The following is a 21,411-nucleotide window of genomic DNA, read 5'->3' as shown; positions in this document are numbered from 1 at the left end:
GTGTGGTGCGAATCATTCATCCATGAGGGACGGTGGACGGGATTGTCGAAGGCCTAGCGTTAGAAAATACAGTGTACAAAACATTTGAGCAAAGAGAAGAAACATATTTCAGTGAGCAAAAGAAACGCAATTCCAATTTAAATTCGGCATTTCAATTGGAAGTAGATGAATGGTCGCTGAGTATCAGGTGAATAAAAGGCTGAATTTACTTCCAAACACCGTTCGCTCTCGGAAGGTTCAATGTCGCTGAAGTCGCCTTATTATGACGCCTCAGGTTGTCGCCAATTGCATACTCTTGACTGATTGATTAGTTGGTTTGCTTTACTTTACTTAATTTTTTTTGCCTCTTTTGGCTACTTTGCGAAGATAGGGATGATGGAATTGATGAATGGACATTCATAAACATCCATGCATGGCCTCCCCGATGGCGCAGTGGTAGCGTCGTTGCCTTGTAATCAAGGGGTCCCGGGTTCGATTCCCGGTGGAGGCACATAGTGGTTCGGATCCCAATTTTAAACTGTAGGTCCAGCCCCAATTAGCCTTACTGTGCATAAAGTGGACTTAAAACACCAAATCAATCCAATCCATAAACATCCATGCTCAGGCCGAAATCTGAACCCAGTATCCGGTCTTGTAGTGCGATGTACCAATTGCATACTCTGTCTGTTTGCATGATTTTCAGTGTTCGCTCCGTCTCTCTCATCAGTCTACACACACACGCAGAGACACCCACACTCACGCACATGTACACACTGTGTGTGTACATATGGATAATTCCATGTCAAAGTAACGTTGAATTAAAATTTTGTAAAATTTTAAAACTTTTTAACCTTACTCTACTTGTGAGTTAACAATCTCTCTTTGTTTTGCATAAAAACTCAAGTATTATACTGAATTAAGTAGAATGTTAGGAGGTAATTTACATATAGTTCGTTTATTTTAATTTTTAATTATTTCTTTTTCTACTGTGTTCCAACCGGTACATACAAAGACAGTTATTTTCTTATTCTAAATTTATCTTCTACACCACGAGAATATTAAAAGGTCAATTACCTTCTCTCCTTGTCTTACAGATTACCCACAAAAATTGAAAACCATTATTGATATTTGCACGAAGTGGATATTTTGTCATTCTCCGTCTGGTGCTCTCTAACAGTGTGCAATAGAATTAGCAGGTTCTCTGCAGTGGGAAGCGGACTGAAGCACGTCCATAGAAAAAACAGCATTTGATCTCGCTGGGAGAGTTCAAGATAAATTTTCACCTGTACGAGGGGAATTTTTGACGCCACCTCCATAATACTTTCCACTCCCAATGAAAACTTTGATCATGTTAGTGCTATTAAGTATTATTTTTAAACATTTTAAGAACTACTGGAAAAATTGTTTATTGTATACGTACATGCATTTATATAATACCTGCATAATAATATCAAAATAACAATATTGGTACAAATGAAAAAAGGGCAGTATTGAGCATTTTTACATTCTTGAGTACTTCTTTGTTGGAACCTAACAATTGACTGTATATTTGAACTTACTCAGCATGAAATCCACTTTTATATTTCCTTTGGATCCATTATTTTTTTATATACATATCTTACATGTTACTACCTTTCTCCACTCCATTATTTTCAGTAAAACCACATTTATTCTCTTACAATAAATTTATGTTAATTTACTCTGCGTTTCCAACTGTTTTTTTTTTTTTGGAACTTCTTTCTTTCCATTTCCTATAATTGTTTCCAATATTTAACATATGGTTGTAACAAACGTAAAAAAAAAATAACCACGCTTTACCAAAATTCAGGCTTTTGCACTATTCACCGAAGGCACCTAGATTTGGACACCACCGAGGATACCGCCTGGTGCAGTCGCTCAGCCCTTCATCCGCCCCTGGCGCTGTAGACATCACGCTCTTGTGCGTGAGTTCACCCCCTCTCATGTGCGTCTTTCTTATCGACAACAGACAATATCATTTCATGAAGTTTGGTTCGTGTGATTGTTCTTGATGGATAGTCTCACACTCGAAATTCATTTGTGTGCTGATAAGAAGTTAGATGAAATAAGATATGGCGAAACCGGCATGGACTCTTTACACGCTAATAACTAAAATACAGTTACATTTTACAATTTTACCTTACACTTTTAAAAGATACAAAATCTGCAGAGTGATTCCTTGACACTAATAGACCAAATATATTACATTGGATTTATATGTATATGCTTACCTACATACCAATACCCGTGCAATAGAGGGGTTCGCAACAATCTTCATCACCTTCACTCTGCAATTGTACAGAAAAATGTATTTTCAGTTTCGGCTTACTAAAATTTTAATCACTGCTAATTATCTAATTGAATTCTCTAAACTTATATAGTACTTTTAAGATATATTTCTTATATTTCTATGACTTCTATTATTAAATTTCTTAGTTATTAAAGTTATGTAAAATTATTGAAATAAATTAAGTTTGACTCTTAATATTTAAAATTTGTTTTCTATATTTATTAGTTGTGTGTTTGTGTACACACGAAATTTGAATATATTAGTACAGGGACTTGCATAAGGAACCCTAAACACATTATTAAAAATTGCTATGAATCTCTTCATTGAAAATTAAAAATAATGGTTGGCATACAAGGTGTGAACATTCAAGCAACAAACAATTCAGTACAACTATAAAACAAGGAGCGTCTGTGTTAAGATAGTGCCATAAATCACAAGGTGTTGCAGTGCCAATCTGCCCAGGATGTTCTGCTCATCGGACATCTGACCATGCTAAAAGAACACTAATCGATTTAGAAACGGGAATATCACACGAAACATGGGACATTGCCAATCGCAGATTGAACTCTCTAACAAGTGCATCAAGATTTGATCATGTTTGAACACATCTTTGCACACAACCCACAAACCGTTAGTGGAGGCTTTATACAGCTTTGATAATTATAGGTTGCAGACGGGGCTTAGCTCCTTAAAACTTCCTCGGAAAGACACATCAACCTCTTGCACTGTAGATTCTGATTATGCCTGATATTGATCATTCACTTCACTTCCAGTTACCGGAAGAAATACATACTGAAACAGGCGTTGTGAATTATGTGGATATATTCCGTACGTAACGAAATAACATATATATACTACACACTGAACGCACGATAACATTCTTCATCAAAAGTGCTGCAGAAGGCCAATTGATTGATACCTTTACCCGTATATTTTTGTGTGTTCTAACACCTGTGATTGTAAAGTACATTAGTATATCAATAAAAAATTAGCTGCCATTATTCAAATGCAATACAATAATTGCTTGTATGTTTGTCCAAACAAAAGCCTGTCAGTTGAACCCTATTGTAGCATTTGACCATAAATAAGAAAATATTGATTGATTTGTTATTTTAAGTCCACTTTATGCACAGAAACACTAATCGGGACTGCACCTACAGTTTATAGTGCGATCCGAACCACTATGTTCCTCCACCGGGTATCGAACCCGGTACCTCTTGATTCCAAGGTGATGACTCTACTACTGTACCATCGGGAGGCCTATAAATTTGAAAAGGAGACCCCAAATAGAAGCAGCATGCTGGTAGTGTCCGTGCGCACATTATGGAAGGAATGTTTACACAACATTAGAAAGCAGAGCTCTGGATGGATTAGCATAATACATTTAATCTTCGTTCACGACGTTCGTGTTTCTCATGTATCTTTTTCCGCACCGGTAAGGAATTAAGGCTGGATTTGATTTTCATTTTCAAGATTTTTTGTACGAAATCTTGTTATACGTAAATAAATTATGACGTCATAATTGTTAAATTATGACGTTATGATTGTTAAATTATGACGTTATACAGGATAAATGAAAAAGAGATCATATCTAAAAAAATTACATCTGTTTCTCAGCATATCGTAATTTCTACTTCTTATTCAATTATTTTCTATGAAAAGTAAAAATGTTGCTTTGTTGAATGAATAAACATTGAATTCGAGAAAGGAAAAGTGTAAAGGTGTACCTTTTCTAACAGGGGTTATTTCACATTTCATAGATACGGTGTTGCTTTCATTCATGCAGAGATGGTGTAAAATTTATTTATCGTTGCTTCTGACTATCACACTGTCATATTTCTAATATTCTGCAGAATTTTATGACTTGTTGAGTGTAACAAAACGGTTACAGGGAAGCCAGGAATTGTAATTATTAAAGAAATAGAGTGTCCAATTTTACATTTTCAGAATGGCGAAAAATTTCGGGGAAAATATTTGAAAAATTATATATCCAAATGCTACACTTGGGGGAAAGCTTATCTACATTTGGAAGCAGGATAGAGTAGATGATGATTCTTGTAGCCCCTCACCCACTCACCCACTATTATACATTTATAGCAAAGTAGACATTCAAGATGAAGACGGGTGGTAGTAAACAAATCTCATTACTCTATCTGGAACGACCACAATGGACTTTAGGATCACATTCGTTTCTTTTTTAAGTATGTGTATTTCTTTTATACCATGAAATTGATCATACAAGTAGGATGATAAACCTCGCAAAATTGATACAAGCTGAATTATTGTCTTGCCGGACCCTGTGGCCGAGTGGTTATCACATCGCGCTGTGACGCCAAGGGTCCCGAGTTCGAATCCCGCTCGGGCTTGGTTGTTTGTGAATGTCCATTTATACATTTCATCATTTCATCACTCATCCCCATCTTCGCAAATTAGCCAAGAAGCACAAAACGCAAAGTAAAATAAACTAAATCAATCAATCAACCAATCAATGAGATAATGTCTTAAGAGATTCCTGAATAATGATTATTTGTCGCAAAGTCACATAGCAGATTTTGCTGTGTTGATGAAAGCTGGCTGAGCTTCGAGGTGGAGTGTCTAGCACTGCGTGCTACGACAATTTCATTTCATGTCACAGGCACGAGAACGTTTTGGAAATTTTTAAGAATGGTCAAATCGGGTAACTTGTCTCTGGAAATGAGGTTTATTTTCAATGGTGCTAAACTGGAGAAAACTTTCAACAGAGAAAGGGAAGGAAACTTTATAGAAAAGAGTTACAGAGATGAACAAACATAATAAAAATGAAACACAGAAACTAAGGAAGAGATACAGGATAGAGGGGATTACATGTTTCCGAGTTGAAAGTTAAACTAACTAACTAACTCTCTAGCCTTCTTAAACCCGAAGGTTCATGGCTGCAGCAACATAGGCCTTCCATCTGTCCCTATCTTGAGCAAGATCTATATACTCTTTCCCATCCCTACCGATTTCCTTTAGGTCATCTCAACGTTGTCCCTCCATCTTCGTCTTGGTTTTCCTACAGGTCTCTTACCATCTGGTTTCCCAACAAGAATTCTGTAAACTCCTCTTTCCTCTCCCATTCGTTTTTATCATACTAACAAGCTTCTTAGGTATTCCAAACTCTACTAATATATTATATAATTTATCTCTTTTGACCGAATCATATGCTTTTTTGAAATCAATGAATAGCTGATGGACATTTTGATTATATTCCCACTTTTTTTCAAGTGTCTGTCTGATGTGAAAAATTTGATCTGTAGTTGATCTGTTACGTTTAAATCCACATTGATAATCACCTATAATTTCATTAGCATATGGGGTTAGTCTTGTTAAAAGAATGTTAGACAATATTTTGTATGTTGTTGAGAGTAGAGAAATTCCACGGTAATTACTGCAGTTCATTTTATCACCTTTTTTAAACACAGGAACAATTATGGATTCTTTCCACTGTTGAGGGATTTCTTCTTTATTCCATATCAAACAAATTAATTTATGAATTTGACATATTAATGAATTTCCACCATATTTAATTAACTCAGCTGGTATTAAATCAATGCCAGGTGCTTTGTTATTCTTTAGCCTTTTAATAGCATCTTTAACTTCAGTCAAGTTAGGTTCTGGAACTAAAGGTTCTGCCGTGTGTACTTCATTTTGAAAGTTACTGGCATAATTTGGTGAATTTGGTTATTTGAACCTACAACGTTTCGTTTTTGACAAAAAAGTAAAACAAAGAGTCAATCCAACCAACTTTCCTTTCTTATGAAATACCCTAAGCGGTAGTATCCCCCGTTTTTTACTTCTTTCCCTCAAGTTTTACATTCCTGAGTTTTTAAAAATTTTCAGTTTTTCTCCTTTGGACAAACAAAAATATAAATGATTGCAGAATCATCATTTATAGCGGCATTTCAGATCTTGATGTCGTTCGAGGTCATCGATGACCGGGAGGGCATGAACAGTAAGGATTGATTACGATAGGAGGTTAGGGAGGGGGAATGGAAAAGACATCCTGGATACTGGAATGCATTTTGTATGTCTTTATATTTATGGGAATCAGGTGATATTACTACAGGCTTATCTGGGACTCGTTAACCCAGAACAGGCGCGCGGGACACATATGTAGACCAATCGATTTGTTTGACACGCAATGACATCTGATGAGTCAGGTGAATGGCTCCCAGTACCTTCCTACTTCTTCTCTTTCTAAGTTTTAAGTGTGCTTACACACTTCTAAGTGTTAAGTACTCTGCGTTGTTAGGGTCAGGGCTACATAATAGCCCACGCGCCAATTCGTGTTATCGAGGGAGAAGAATACAAACCATCATTTCCAGTGGTAAACTATGTTTTCTGCAATGGCTTGAAGACAGCTCGGAAGCTGATGACGTTATTGCAAATGATAATGATGATGGAGAATAAGATGACGTCATTGAGGACATTCGCTAAGGGATAATGTAGAGGATATGTATCAGAGCAATCACCTGACATCCAGTGATGAAAATGGAATCGATTTGGGTAGATATTTTCTTGCCAAAGACAATTTAAATTAAATAAAATACATCCCTGGAAACTCCTACGTCCACACACGATCACTCAATATAGTTTTTCGCTTGCCTGGAGTAAAACGGAAAAAGAGAAACCCAGTCGGAACTGTAGTGTTTTGAACTTTTTCACAACAGTAACATTTTGTAAATTATCACCGTTTGTACTATTATTTATATTGATCTAGTGGAAAAAGGTATCTTCATTGAGATGCGAGAAACGCAGTGCAAGTAGATATGCACGCATTCTTTGGTATTCTGCTACAGTGTGCTTACCTTTCATTCATTCAAGAAAATAAAACTTTAGTTTGGACTGATCTACTGCTCTTTACATGTAAATTTTACATTTGAATATCTTTCTAAAACATTGTTTTGTGTGTTTTTGTATTTTGTTAAAAAAGCAACAACTTGAATTTAAGGCTCGACTGGACTTTTGGCATCCGAATGGGCGATTTTGTTTTCAAAATTTTCCTCTCCATTCGAGGAACTGCTGTGATATTCCAAGATCTGTAAAATAACATCAGCTTAGAATTCCTTCTAGAGCATTGGAATGAATTTTCGTGTACTTTGCTTTCACTGTTATCTAGATAATATCATTAAGTTAATAGACTTACTTAATCGCGAAACTATTGATAATATCTAGATAAAAGTGAAAGCAAACTACACAAAAATTCACTTCAGTGCTCTAGAAGGAATTCTTAGCTGATGAAATTTTTGAAATTTTGGTATATGAAAGCGGTTTTCGAAAGAGGAGGAAAATGTTTAAAAAATTCGCCCATTCGATTGCCAATGGTTTACTCAAAGCTTATACTAAAAAAAGTCATTTTTATACAAAATTTTTCCTTTCATCGCAATATCCAATTAGCGTAATACTTATATCACATTATGATGATTACATAATATTTATGCTTATATCATACATTTTTGTACACAATTGTCTTCACTAAATTGATGCTCACAACATTTTGAAAAAAATATGTGAAAACTGTTTAAGTATTTTTTATCATAAATTTTCGAAGGAACTTTTTTTAAAAAAAATACGCATTATGTTCTCTTCGAAACAAACACTCATTTTTCAAAAACAAAATTTGAAATCGCCATACAACGACCAAAACGACCAAAAAATTGCCATGAAACAAATGTCTATTTAATTTTGAAATAATTTTTCGATTTCTTTAAAAAATAACGTCATTGGCTACATATGTAGCCCGCGCGACTAATAGTGTAACAAATTTTGGCGCTCCTGTTCTTTGGTAACTAATAGGAATCTATTTGTTTTTCTTGCCCTTGTGCCTGTATAATGTATAATCCTTCTAACCGTTATGTGAGGGGAATGAATGGTTTTCTTGCCTGCAGGTCTGTTCCCATGAGCTGCAAATTTTGCTAGTTATTCGTTTTTGCCTTTAAGGTAAAAGTAACAATGGCTCATGGAATGATTTGTGTTTCACAGTACATAGAGCGTGGTGCATTTTCATGGTACCGAATCAAATATCCTCTGAAATTATCTCGGCCGCGTCAATTGGCTCTCTTCATTCTATGGTCATTTCCGTTCCCCTTTCTTATATTAGTTTTCTGGGGAAGAATAGATGAGGAAGTAAATTGAAGAGCACAAATGGGTGGCGGAATACATCAAAGCGTAAAACAATTAATATGGAACACGAATGTACCTCTGAAATGCAAGAAGGCAATATACAACACATACTATGTGCCATTAATTAGCGGAAACTTACTTGGATAATGACAGAGAGAGACAAGATAAAGATGCAGGCAGTGGTGATGAAATTCTTAAGGAGAATATTTTGGAAGATAGTTAGGATAGAATAAGGAATGAGGAGATCCGACAGACAGTTGGTGTGTTGAAGTTTCAGCGAGGACAGATCAGGCACAGATGAAACGGTTTGGACACATGATGAAGATGGATGCAGAAATATTACCAGTAAGAACTTAAAATGCAAAAGGAGTGGGTTTAAAGCCAATGGAGAAACCAAGATGTCGGTGGAAAGAGCAGATGGCAGAGAATGTTAGGAGAAGAGGACAAGATTTGAACACTGTGGAAAGAGAGGAGTGCTGGAAGACCAGGAAGAAATGAAGGGGATTGACTTCTATGCAAACTCAACCAAAGGCAGGGAACGGCGAAAGATAGTAATGATAATTAGGGGGAATCGAATTGTTTACTTGATTTTTGTCTCAATTTTTTTGGTTTTTTTAACTCCAGTACATTGTGACGTAAGGCAAGCTTTGGATTCCTATCTTGAAATTCTGAGTCCGTGAGAGGAAAATTACCCAGTTGAGAGGAAAGTGCTTCTATAGAATTTGTGGTTTGGCCGGTAGTTGTCTGGTTAGTATTGATCTGTTTTAGATGGTTAGTGGTTGGCTCAGCTCTGCGGTCGATCTGGGAACTTCAAGGGATTCGTCGCTGCGAGACAATGTGCAGGAGGAGAGGTAGTTGTGGGAGTGGATTGAGTGCCAGGAGATCAATTGTTTATCAAGAGAGACAGAAAGGTTGAATGTTACTCGGGAGACAGGATTAAGCAGCGGGAGAGAGAAATCAAAGAGAAGCTACTACCGTTAACGCGGATGCTTGGACAGCTGCTCTGGTCTGTAAAGGTTGAAGGAAATTTGAGAACAGAGACGGAGAATACAAAATTTGTATTTATTTTGCTTGGGTTATGGAGCACTCTATTTCATTTCGTTCTTCTGTAAAGCTAGTTGGGATGAACAGTTTCTGTAATTCAAAAATTTGTAGGTTTGCGATGTGGTCTTTGCGTGAATGTCTTGTCAGTCAGGCATGCAATATATTTTGAGCGTTTCCCGGAAATTATGTACAAGAGGATGTTGTCGCCAGTGGTTTTGGTGGAAAGTACTGTAGTGCTCATAAACTGGTTTGGTTAAAAAGTGCTTGTTCTAGAAAAGGATTTCTACCGGTTGGATGGGAGTGAAGTATGTTTTGAAGATGGAGATTTAATCTTTGATGTGCTCAATGGACAACTCCTGGAAATTTGTGCGAGGTTTTATACAAGGTTACCTCAAAGTCGACGTATTCCGTTGAATGCATGATAGTATTTCGAATTTTCAACAAATTGAACCCTAAAGTGCCTTATACCAAGTGGGTCCATTTTCGACATATTCCACATTTATTGATTTTGTTGAAAAACACTCAATTTCCAGGTTCAAAATTAAAATTTTAAAAAAAATGTGTTGAACGAATTCAACTTGTTCTAATTTATATGTCATGCCACCACGTTAACAATGTTTTATGACCAGTAAAACAATCAAGACCGCCAAACATTTTCAAAGAGCAGGTCAAAACTTACTCGATGTATAAATTTTCAATGAAATTGCTTACCAAAACACAGCAAATATCTCAAAATATCAATAAGACACTAAGCGTACAAATTTATAGAAAAACTTCCTTGCTTTATCAGCTGTCCGAGGACGTATTATAATGTTCACAAAATATTAAAAATCTGGGAAAAGTTCAATATAAACGGGACAGTTGTGGCACAACTATGAATTGGAAATTGAAAGAACAATGAAATGGAACAAATGTGTAATAATGGATTTATTTCAAAAGTATTTCTCAAAATCTTCTCCTCTATGTTAAATACACACTCCAACCCGATTCCTTACTTCTGTTTTAGTTACTCTTGAAGTGAAAGTGCATCGCATTTCTTCAGTCGTATCGAGCATTCTTTGTAGGAGATTTTCCACGGAAAGCACTAGTGTTGCGTAAACTAAGGCCTTCATGTGCCGCCACACATCAAAATCGACAGGACACTTGTCGGGACATCTTGCAGGCCACTGGATTGGCCGTGCCCTCCCGATCCAACTCCTTGGAAAAGTTGTGTCCAGACACTGCCAAAAGGCTCACATAGCGGGCAACTGGAAATGTCCTTACATGCTGATAAGGAGTAATGCGAAATGGGGAATGTCGAAACGGGCATGGACACTTTACACGCTAATAACTAAGAAAGAACAACATTTTACAATTTTCACTCACATTGTAAATAGAAATAAAATCTACACTAAATACTTTACATATTCATATGATGGATTAAATGTATTTTCATACCTACACACATATCTCATGTAAGCACAATGAACCATGGCAACAACTTCCTTGTCCTTCACCTTCACACTGTAATTGAACGAAAACATGTATTTTTATTTTTTCTTCCCAAAATTTGAATCACCGCTAATTGTCTAATTGAATTAATTAAACATACATGTTACCTAAATAATATTTGCTTATATATTGTTGATCATTATTATTAAATTTCTTGGTTAATAAATTTATTTAAAGTAATGAAAAAAATTAAGTTTGAATTTTGTTATTAATATTTTTTTTCTATATTCATTAGTTGTAAGTTGGGTCAAGGACTGGCAAACGGAACTATAATATATTATTCTACAATACTGTGAATCACTTTATCAAAAATTAAAAAGTATGGTTGGCATACAAGTTGTGGACATACAAGATAGAAACAATACAATACAGTATTTAAAACAACGAATGTCTGTCTTCAAATTGTGCTGTAAATCAGAAGGTATTGCAGTGCCCATTTGCAGTGCCCATTTACCCAGCATGTTCTGGGTAAAGGGACTAAACAATTTAGAAACTATCATCACGGGAATATCACACGAAACATGGGACATTGCCATTCGCAGATTGAACACTAACAAGTGCACCAAGATTTAATCACATTTGAACACATCGTTGCTCACAAGGCACATGCCATTAGTGGCGCCTTTTTTCGGATTTGATTATCTTAGATCGAAGTCGCAGCAAGGGGCATAGATCCTAAAAGCTTTCTTTGAAAAACACGTCATCTTCTTTCACTGTAGGTTCTGATTATTCTTGATATTGATCATGCACTTCATTTCAAGTTACAGGAAGATATATATGATCAAACAGACGTTGAGAATTCTATGGATATATTCCGTACGTAAATATATATATACAGGGTGTCGCAAAACTCTTTCAACAACGCTTGGGTGCTGGTAGATATCATAAAAACAAATAACTTTCCCTATAAAGTTTACCTCGAAAGCGCTTAGTTTCTACGCTATAAGCGCTTAAAATCTATCCTGTACGTGTGCAACCCAACACAGCAAACTCTTGCTCTGACATAACTACCAGGGGCGAGTGGCAGGGTTGCCACTAGCGTTCCTCGTTAAGAGAGACGACTTGAAAACAACAACCTGGGAGTCTTGCCTGAGCAAAATTCAAAACATTAACGATACTTGCGATGTTGTAAGAAGCATTGACAGTATTTATAAACTGACCAAGACAAATAATGGGCAGACTGAAATTCAAGATTACGTACTCATTCTAAAATATCTCCATAATTGATGGATTGATTTGGTTTATATTAATTAGCTTTTCTGCCACCTTTGGCTAATCGCGAAGATGAGGATGATAGCTATGATGAAATAACATATGACACCATTGTCTAGGCCAGGATTTAAACTCGAGACACCTGGCGCCTTAGCGATCTTTGCTAACAACATCACCACGGAGTGTTTCGTGTATCATGCAATATCGACAATTGCAAGGGACACGTAAGATATGGGAAATCCACTAAAGAACAAATGTAAATCATGCGAGAATGTGCAATACGAGTGCCCTTTACAGTGCCCTTTTCAGTTGACACAAGTATGCATTTCTTGGCTTTGGTTCTTAATAAGCAGTAGTTTTAATGTGTAAATTTTGTTCATGTCTAAACGACGTTTTTCATTAAATTGAAAGTCGGCGTCTGTGGTGGAGTGGTTAAAACATCGCGCTACGATGCCAGGAGTCTTGGAATCCCGGTTTGGGTATGAATGTTTGTGAGTGTCCATTCATCAATTTCATCATATCATCACTCATCCCCATCTTCGCAAATTAGCCAAAAGTGGCACAAAAAGTGAAGTAAAATAAAGCAAATCAATCAATCAATGAATCATTAAATTAAAAGAGCCTTTCAATTATTTCCTTATGATTGATTGATTGGGTGTTTTAAGTCCATTTTATGCACAGTAGGGCTAATTGGGACTGGAGCTACAGTTTAAATTGGGATCCGAACCACTATGTGTCTCCACAGGGAATCTAACCCGGACTCCTTGATTACAAGTCGACGACGCTAACACTGTGCCATCGGGGATGCCTAATGGGACGAACGCGATTAGCAATAACGGTAGCACAGATAGCTATAATTTTCAAAAAAATTGTAATAACATTACAGTCTGAGTGTTCGAAACGAGGCAGCAAACACATCATGGTTACATTTGTTCGTTCGTGGATTTCCCCCATCTTACGTGTCCCTTGCAATTGTTGATACTTCATGATACACGAAACACTCCGTGGTGATGTTGTTAGCAAAGATCGCTAAGGCGCCAGGTGTCTCGGGTTTAAATCCTGGCCTAGACAATGGTGTCATTTGTTATTATTATTATTATTATTATTTATTATTATTAAAGTAGGGTTACAATTAAGCTTACATTTTTTTTACATTGATTCCGAACTACAAAAAACAGCTTTTTGCCCTACATGAATTAATATACAGTTATGCTATTTGTTTATAAGTATACATAAAATGGAATATTAAAAATTTATATAATTGAAAAATATAAGAAATAGACTAAAATAAACATTTTTTGGAGCTACGTTTTATGAAGGAGGCAATGAGGTGGAATAGGCACAGTGTCAGTATTCATAGATTAATGTCCTAATCTGTTGTTTAAATTTGGCCAAATTTCTCTCCTTTCTGCAATTTACAGGCAGTTGGTTCCACGCTTTACTTGCCAGAGATGACAGGGATTTTGATCCGTATCTTGCCTTGTTACATTTTGGTACTCGGATACTGTTGGTGTTGTTGGATCGCAGATTGGGATAATGTATATTACTAGATATCATTACTTTGTCCTTTAATAAGTGGTGGTGTTTGTTAATTGCCTGGTGAATTTTTAGTAGAAATGCATATTTTCGTCTGGATTCCAGCGTGGGTAATTAGAGTTCTTCTCTGGTTGCACGTGAGGTCGTGTGCGCTGTATTTCTTATGCTACGAATAGCCCAAATTTGCATTTTCTCTAGTTTCGTGGTGTTATTTCTATTAATCCCATAAAGTACAGACGAACAGTATTCAAGTAACGGCCTAATAAATGCTTTGTAGAACGCTAATTTGTGGGCAAGGTGTACATATTTGCAGACAAATTGAAACTGCTTGATTCTAGGTGCTGCGCGTGAACACATTCTTTTTACATGTTGTGAAAAGGATAAACTTTTATCTAGGTGCATACAGAGATATTTTAGAGATTCACATGGTTTTATATTGAAATTTCCTATTTTTATGTTGTCAATTAGCGTATTGTATTATTTTCACTGGACAATATTAATACTTGCGTCTTAGACTCGTTCACTTTCAACATGTTAGATTGATACCACTAAAGAACTTTGGGCATATTTTCCTCAATATTCGCAATTACTTTTTCTAATTTTTCCATCATAGCTATCATCCTCATCTTCGCGATTAGCCAAAGGTGGCAGAAAAGCTAATTAATATAAACCAAATCAATCCATCAATTATGGAGATATTTTAGAATGAGTACGTAATCTTGAATTTCAGTCTGCCCATTATTTGTCTTGGTCAGTTTATAAATACGGTCAATGCTTCTTACAACATCGCATGTATCGTTAATGTTTTGGATTTTGCTCAGGCAAGACTCTCAAGTTGTTGTTTCCATGTCGTCTCTCTTAACGAGGAACGCTAGTGGCAACCCTGCCACTCGCCCCTGGTAGTTATGTCAGAGCAAGCGTTGCTGTGTTGGGTTGCATACGTACAAGATAGATTTTAAGCGCTTATAGCGCAGAAAGTAAGCGCTTTCGAGGTAAACTTTATAGGGAAAAGTTATTTGTTTTTATGATATCTACCAGCACCCAAACGTTGTTGAAAGAGTTTTGCGACACCCTGTATACACACACACACACACACACACACACACACACACACACACACACACACACACATACACACACACACTACACACTGGACGGACGATTCCAAACTTCACCAAAAGTGCTGCAGAAGGCCAATTTATTGATACTTTTGCCCAAATTTTTCGCACGTATATTCTGCATAAAATACGCTAGTATATCAAGAAAAAAATGCCTGCCATTTTTCAAATGCAATGCAATTCATCAATGTACGTTTGCCCAATTAAGAACCTGTCAACTTAACCCTACTTTACGATGTGACCATAATTTTAAGTAAGAAAGGGCCAAATGGCAGGAGCATGCTGACTGTGTCCATGCACCTATACAGGAAGGAGTGTTGTCACAACATTTGAAAGCAAAACTTAGGATGGAATAACATAATCCATTTAATCCCTACGTTCACAACACCGTATAAATTCTGGTTATATGTACTTGCACACGTTCTGCTTCTTCATCTCACAATTCCAACATATGCAATGTTACCGATGTCAAAGCTTAGTATTTGTACTACTTTTAGGAGATATACGTTTGCCCACACATACCATGCGCTACTTGTTTCTAAAAGATAATTTTATGCAATACATCAATAGTTCCAAAACATTGTTAAATTTGTATATTCTTAAATTCGGTTTGTGATATGCGATAGTACTTGTGATTGTAGTTGCGATAGAATGATATATTTCACAAATTTGTATTTTTAGAGTTTATGATTTCCAAACCCATATTATTTAGTTCCTTTTATTAAGGAGCGATATTATTTCTTTTCATGCTGGATGAAAAATTGCTTTTAATATTTGAATTTTTCTAAATGAAATGATATACGAATTTCTCAGAAAACTTGTATACAATATTGCATATTTGTTTAATTTCATATTTTGAGAGAAATACAATATCAGTCAATTAATTTTTTTGTCAAATTATGACGTTATACAAGATACATGAAAATGAGATAATTTGTTACAAATTTACGTGTGTATATCATAATATCTCCTTTTCATTAAGGTATTCGCTAAGTAAACTAAATAAAATTTTGCTTTGTTTAATGAGTTGACTTCCAGTTACCACATTTTATGATTTGCGCACATCTATTAATATAGAGTGGTACACTTTTTGATTTAAAATTCAGTTTCGGTGGCTACCGAAGGTGCCGGTGCAGCTTAAGTAAATTAGGACTAAAAGTGGTAAACGTTGCAAGTGCCAAAAGCGAAAGTGTTGGGAAATCGCATGGTTTCGCACATCAGGCCCTAAGAACGTGCACACTAGTGACCTCTTTACACGCCCTTTGAACTACTTACAGGGCTACCAGCCACATTTCACGTTTACCACATTATCAATCATGGCACATTTCACAGTTCAACGTGGAAAACGGTGTTTGAATCATTGTGGCACTTACAGCGTTTACCAATTTTAGTCTTCAAATGTTCGCGAAATTATACTCTGCAGTTACTGACTCTCAAAGGTTTTCTCCGCGTGCAGATAATTCTATGAATTGCCGAGTGTAAGTAAACAGTTTAAGGAAAGCCATGAATTGTTGTTATTAATGCAGAGCAATGTACAATTTTACATTTAATAACAGGGGAAAATGCCGGAAAAATGAAGAAATTAAATATGCAATTAATAAACAAAACAAAACTGCCTCATTTTCTGCACTTGGGGGAAAGCTCATCTTCATTTGGAAGCAAAATAGAGTTGTGGATGGTTGTAGTTGCCCCTCTTTCACTATTAGAAAATAATAGTAAAGTAGACATTTAAGATGAGAACGGGAAGTAATAAACAATGCAAGCTACTCTTTCTGTAACGGCTCAATTTACATCAGGTTCATATTCGTTTCTTTTTCTTATGTATGCATACTGCTTCTCTACTATGAAATTGATTACACAAGCAGCATGATAAACGTACTGGCTGATTGAATGTATTTGGAGATACCTGGACTCTTAGCTGCAATGTCACAGAGCAGAGTTAGCTGTGTTGATGGCAGCTGGCCGACCTCCAAGGTGGAGTGGAAAGTACAGCGTTTTCCTTTGAAGTCATAAGCACGTTTTTTTTTTTTTTTTTTTTTTGAAGAACGGTCAAACCAGGTGACTTTTCTCTTCAAGTAAGATCTATTTTTTAGGCTGCTAAACTGGAAAAATCTTTCAACAGAGATAGAAAAGGAAACTATACAGGAATATTATACAGAGAGGAAAGAAAACAAGTCATAGAAATGAAACACAGAAACTAAGGAAGAGAAACAGGAGAGGTGTTTTCATATTTTGAAGTTGAAAGTTATTGGCATAGTTTTGTGAATACGTGCATATTCAATAGAGGAAGAAGAGAATGGGGAGTGGAATGAAAATAAAATGTTTAAGGTTACAATTATTGTTAATTCGCCTTTATTAGAGGAAGCTCCCCAGTGGGCACCAAAAGTAAGACATGATAGAATTTTAGCACGAAGTATATGAAAAATATTTTTTTATTTTATGATAATAAATTTATCATTTGATAATAAAAAAATTAATTTTAAATTGTTTTCTAAAATTAAAATCAGAAATTTTCTGCCAATAATTGTACGAGAGCGTTTTGAAATTATTGTCTCCTATGCAACAATTCTGGCAACACTGCTCAAAGACAGGCGAAATGTGTGTGAGAATATTCGGTGATTTACTGAATGTTGCAAGATCTAGAGGCGTTCGCCAGCAATATCACACATGCGCCGATAGTAAAATAGTGAGGTACATGGACGTGCGCTTGAAACAACCTGATTTTCTTTAATTCCTCACAGTAAAGGATCTTGCGCCCGTTGACGTTCATCGACGAATGAGTGCTGTGTATGGCGACGCATGTCCGGATATGAGTACTGTCAGGAGGTGGGCAAGAAATCTGAAAAGCGACAATCCGGCCACGTCGAGGCTGTACGATCAGGTCCGCAGTTTACCATCCATAACAGCACAGCATCAAGCGCCCTTGGACGAACTGATTCTTGCCAATCGCCGTGTCAAAATGAAAGACTTTGTCGCAATTGTTGGGTGTTCGCTTCAGCAAATGAATCACATTATTCATGCTATGCTTGGCTATAGGAAACTGTGCAGATTACTGCGAGTTAGGGCATTCAAGGATGCAATTCTTCAACATAACAATACTTGCACACACATACACGAGTCGCCAAACACAGGATGCAATGGAGCAACCTAAATTCCACGAGATAGCACAGAGCTAGCACCTTGTGACATTTTCCTTTTTAGGTGTCCTGGAGGGACACCATCACACCAGTGATGACCAGGTGCAAGCAGATGTGCGTCTCTGGTGTCGGGAGAAGATGCCTGATATCTTTACGGAAGGGATGCAACAACTTGTCGGACGTTGGCATTTGTGTGTAAACAATGATGGTGACTACGTGGAAAGTTAGTGACGCCCTGTTAAAGGACATTGCAAGCTTTAGGAAGTTCATGTAAGTATTTTGCATAATTATTATTGACGTTAATGCGTATGAAGAAAGACTTAGGAAAAATACCTCGCAGTTACATATTTATTTGTTTTTATTAATAACACGTTGAGCCTGACACAATGCACGTCTTCACTGTGCAATTGTGATCTGGAAATTGTTCCTCATATCTATCTGTGGGTAACACGAGGTAAGTGACTCTGAATTATTGAGCACATTAAAATACATATCCACATGCAAGTAATATTTTTGCAATTAGTTTCAGCGAGTATATTCCAAAGCAGATTAACATTTACCATGCGTTTGTAGCAGTGCTTGTTTAACCATTTTTTCTTCTTTCTGCTACTAACATTCATAAATTTGGATCGAAAAATACCTAAATTATTGTCGTATTCCAACAGATAATATTTGGCCAAACAAGGAATATGATGACTACCGCTCGGAAGTTGATAAAGAATTATCTTCTTCTCTGAGCCTACAAAGCTATGCTAAACCAAATATAAGTCCGTTTGTCTTCAGCTAGAACAAGAAAACATTAATTCTTTGCGTTAGTCTGCAAATTTCTGGCATTTAGATTATTTTCAGTAGTTTTTGCATCTTTCGTTACATTTTACTTAATATTAAAGATTTTTCCTCCTTCCTTATTTTTTCGTGAATTTTAGGTGCATTTGCTTGCATAACTTAAAGATTTGAATTCCTAAGATGGTCTTTTTAGCAAGTTCATCATTAAACGAATACATGGTCAATGGAAAAGCACAACTATCATTTATAAGTTTGGCAACACATTACATAATTAATTGTGATATACTTTTTTCCTACACCAAATGTAAGATTTGTTGCTTGAACCTTACTTTGAGATTCCCTTGCTAGTCTCTGTTATTGATTTAATCTATGCTTTTAAAAATAAAATTAGTCACAATATTAATGTAGATATAATCTTCTGTACGTAAAAGAATAATGTACTTTCAGGTGCTGGCCGTCTACTGTATGGTGAAAGATTCATTCTCAAAGGAGGTGAATGCTTAAAATAAAAATGTTGCAGTGCATGTTTTGCGAGTTTGAAGTTAAAATAAAGAAAACTAAATTAGCACTTAACTGCTTTCATCCTTTTGCTTCAGTAGTTCAGTAGTGTAAAAAAACAAACATCGTATTATTCAACGATTCTCTTTTATTACATTTAAAAAAATCAAGCTTTCAACTGGAAGAAAGTTCCTTTCAGTACAGTCACTAACCTTTCAGCGATGTCAAGAACTGACATTACAAAATGAAATGTTAGAGAAAGAAACCCGATTGTTAATACTATCAGAAAATGTAAAGCAAGAGTCAGTAGTTTCACGCACCTCAACCCAATTTCCATGAAGAACAGTAAAAGGGTACAAACATACAAAACAAAATACTTATAGTTCTTCTAATCCAACGATTCACGGAATGAAATATACTGCTTACAGCTGTCCTAACTGTACATACAAAACATGATTCTAAAGACAACTGTCCAGTCAAGGATTATTTTTGTTCATTCTGTAGGAAACGTGGTCACAAGATTGAGGAACTCTTCCATTCGAACCACCTTGTGGAAAGGACGATGATGGAGACCATACGATCGGAAGCATGGTGGCCAGGATGACAAGGGATATACAACATTGTACCCAGATCTGTGAAACATGCCAATCCACACGTTCCAGGATCACGAAAGGTTCAGATAATAGGTGGCCGGAAGCTAGATTTGTAGGACAAGGACTCCACGTAGACCATTTCTTCTAGTAGCATCAGATCGAATACCTAATATAATCTGCTTAACCAAAGATTCGTTCAGAAAATTGCGGTAGTTACATTTTATGGCTTGTTGCTTTAGTCTAATGAAATAATCAGAATCTGTTTTGCCTTCCTCTTGTAGACAACGTCGAAAATTATATCGTTCAATAACCTTATGGTACTATTATCGTATGGCGGAGACACCTATAAATCATATATTTCGCACTTTCTTACATTGCTAACTTACTATTTTGGAATGCGGAACATTTCCTAAGGTGAAATAATGCATTTCTAACTAAGATAATGTCTATTTCTTACATTTACGAGTACTTACTGTTACTTGTTGTTTCGATTCTGTAACACATTATGGCGGGCGATAGCGTACTGGTTCAGGGCGCGTTGTGCGACTGTTTTGTCGATTTAGGCAGTGTTGCAACCTTGTTTACGGAAAAATACCATTATGCTAATACCTCGCAAATTATGCTAATACCTTGCAAACCATTCACGTAAGGTTAGGTTAGGTTAATTTAGGTTAGGCAAGCATAATTCAAAAAATATATAAAAAATTAAAGACACTTCATGACATTTAAATTCAATTCTTTACTTACTTACATCACTTCAGTTTGAACACAATCTAAATGGTGCTTCAACATTCTATAGTTACATATACTTCATGGTACTGGCTTGTTTAAAAAATTCATGCATTCTTCTGTCCAGTGGAAAATTACTCTTGAAGATGTACTCACATAAGTAGCCCGTGAAGTGATAGTTCTTGCGTCCAAAAACTGGAATTGAATGTCTAACATTACGCCACACTCTCTCAATATTCTTAGAGTGAACTGGCATGTCCTCGTTCATCATTCGCTGCAGGTTCTCTTGATGAATATGTCCACTTGCCGGTGTATCGATGAACTCCACACTATGGTTAACTCTCTGGTGTCTGTAGCCTGCTCCTTGTAAGTTGACATATGCCTTCCAGCAATCGGATATTATAGTTGTTCCAGGAAGGATGTATTTGCGGACGACTTCGAGCAGTTTCGTCGCTTCGGTTTTGTACAGAAACCATGAAAAAACGTGTAACGTTTCCCCTCTCGATTCGTCCAAAAAACCACTGTCCGTCAAGAGGACTTGCCCTTCTATTGATACATTTCTTTGATTTTCCAAACTTTTCTTCATCAATTTCTACAATGACTCCGTGACCTTCTAATGGGGAGGAATTATCAATTACCCATTCCTCACACACTTGCCTACAGTGGTTCGACCAGTCCACAACTGTGTTTGGGCTCATGTCCAGTTCATATCGTATGAGATCACATCTTGGGTACGGCAAAAATAGCCACATATTACGAATTATTACAATCCTCGGTACAGGAAGTTTACTTCCTCCTATAAATGTACCGTTTCGGTCATATTGTTTAAATCCACA

The 21,411-nt window shown here is 36.3% G+C and overlaps 1 long non-coding RNA gene across 3 annotated transcripts in view; it reads right to left on the bottom strand.

The window, feature by feature from the left end:
• The window catches only part of LOC145991981 (uncharacterized), a 126,730-nt gene that overhangs the window by 5,771 nt on the left and 99,548 nt on the right, over positions 1–21,411 (bottom strand). The window contains exons 2-3 of one of the 3 annotated variants that reach the window (XR_014442112.1): positions 10,913–10,978; positions 2,229–2,285 (exon numbers count right to left, since the gene is read on the bottom strand). This is a non-coding gene — a long non-coding RNA (uncharacterized LOC145991981). The remainder of the gene's footprint in view (positions 1–2,228; positions 2,286–10,912; positions 10,979–21,411) is intronic. The other 2 variants (XR_014442111.1, XR_014442113.1) reach the window with 2 other exon arrangements.

Source organism: Lepisma saccharinum, chromosome 9 (assembly GCF_977018435.1).
Source record: "Lepisma saccharinum chromosome 9, izLepSacc3.1, whole genome shotgun sequence".
Classification (NCBI taxonomy): domain Eukaryota; kingdom Metazoa; phylum Arthropoda; class Insecta; order Zygentoma; family Lepismatidae; genus Lepisma; species Lepisma saccharinum.
This window is presented reverse-complemented; position numbering and strand designations above follow the sequence as displayed.